General features: G+C 42.1%; 1 pseudogene; it reads left to right on the top strand.

Moving 5' to 3' along the window:
* The first annotated feature begins 587 nt into the window (after positions 1-587).
* LOC121847644 overlaps positions 588-1,768 on the top strand; it is a 17,588-nt pseudogene continuing 16,407 nt past the window's right edge.

Raw genomic sequence — 1,768 nt, 5'->3', positions numbered from 1 at the left:
TAGGACATTTTACATGCAGATTCGGTTCATCTATCAATTAACTATAACCACACCTCCACAAGACCTATTCGATAGTACACAACGTATCAATAGGACATTTTACATGCAGATTCGGTTAACAAGTCTTTATTTATGCAAGATATCTTTTAACCATGCCCTAATTTCTTAAATATAATTTAACAGCAATTCATACTCACGCTCAGTACTACTGATCAAAAATTTGGCAATTGACTTAAATATAATATGCAGATTTTGATTTAACAGGCTCTGCTTACCTTTTATGTCGAGCGCTCTGATCAGTTTCCTGAGGCAAGTTGAATGGCCGATGTCTCCTGGCGACAGGTCTGTTCCGTCTGGTTTGCACCCAATGATTTGTCTCCTCTCACATCAACTTGTCATAGATCGAATTCAGATGTTAAACCATCCTCTGCTACCAAGTTTGTTAGTGTTCAAATACTGGAGAGTTGAGACCAAATCATGGACGCTGGACAGAGTGGATTTCAGTTGTAACAAAAGACAGTTTATTAAGGCCAAAGATATCTTGTCCTGCAGTTTAACATGCACGGACCTAGTTCATATAACTCAGTATGGAGTCAGGTGAAAAAGGGACTTAGACATTGGTTTACAGCAGATTTTATACATGGAATATGTAGGTGGAGTCTTGTCGTGTTGGTCTTCTGAATGGTCCCGAAGGGTTGGAGGCGGACCTGCTCTAGCCAGAGCAGAAGCCCCATTGGTGCACAGCAGAGTCTTCTGCTCTGAGCACCCGACCAGTAGAGGGGGGGTGAGGTGTGTGTGTTTATGCAAGAAGGTATTTGTGTGTCAGGGGATCGTGAGGCAGGACAACAGAGAGGGGGCAGTTTTATGGCTGGGTGTATGTGTTCGTGCGATGGAATGTCTGTGTTTCCTGGGGTCGTGAGACAAAAGAGCTGAGGGGGGCTGGGTGTGTGAGCTGGTTCCTGTTTTAGCAGGGGTACGTAAAATGACTTGAGTCAGGCGGTTTAGTTCGGCGCTGTATAATATATGAGCTATGTGTATGAATACATATATATATATATATATGACAATATGACACCTAGTTAATATGAGTAGTGAATAATATCGTATTTTTAATATTCTGCAAAAACAGCTAGTTGATGAGAGGCTGAAAGAGAATTGCAAGAATCGCGCAATTTCACAGGCGGGCCACAAACAGGCGAATAACAAAAAGCATCTCGGAACGCACAACTCGTCGGTCGTTGTCAGTGGATTGTATTGGCGGGAAGAACAAAAATATCGTCTGCAGGGTAATCGAAGTCGCCGCATCTAATGTCAAGCCACAGGTCACAGGTGAGCTGCCTTGTTAAACCCTAAAAATAAATAATAACACGATTGCGTTGAAAATACCCATTAAGCCATTTGTTAAGATTTCCCCCATGTGGACCTGTTGACACTTTTTCGGTCTTATCTGAGGAATTTTATCATTTATATCAGAATGGCCATATTCTGAGGCCAGTTTAGCGTTAATTCAATGACGATTTACAACTCTTTTCCATTGAAGGCCATATTGAGGTTAAATCAATGACTGGAGTTTTTCATTGATAAAAACAAATGACTATTGAAAGTGCAAGTCGGTATCGTGCATAAATTTACTGGTCTCTGTGGTGATTTTAGAAGGCTGTGCCTATTTCTACTTTTACCCCATACATTTTAACCCGATACCCAGGGACTGTGCTGTAGTCAGCGTGACCGAGCGGTCTAAGGCGCTGTGTTCAGGTCGCAGTCTCCC

The sequence above is a fragment of the Oncorhynchus tshawytscha genome, linkage group LG10, assembly GCF_018296145.1.
Source record: "Oncorhynchus tshawytscha isolate Ot180627B linkage group LG10, Otsh_v2.0, whole genome shotgun sequence".
Taxonomy (NCBI): domain Eukaryota; kingdom Metazoa; phylum Chordata; class Actinopteri; order Salmoniformes; family Salmonidae; genus Oncorhynchus; species Oncorhynchus tshawytscha.
The sequence above is the reverse complement of the archived record's forward strand: the minus strand, read 5'-3'. Positions and strand labels throughout refer to the sequence as shown.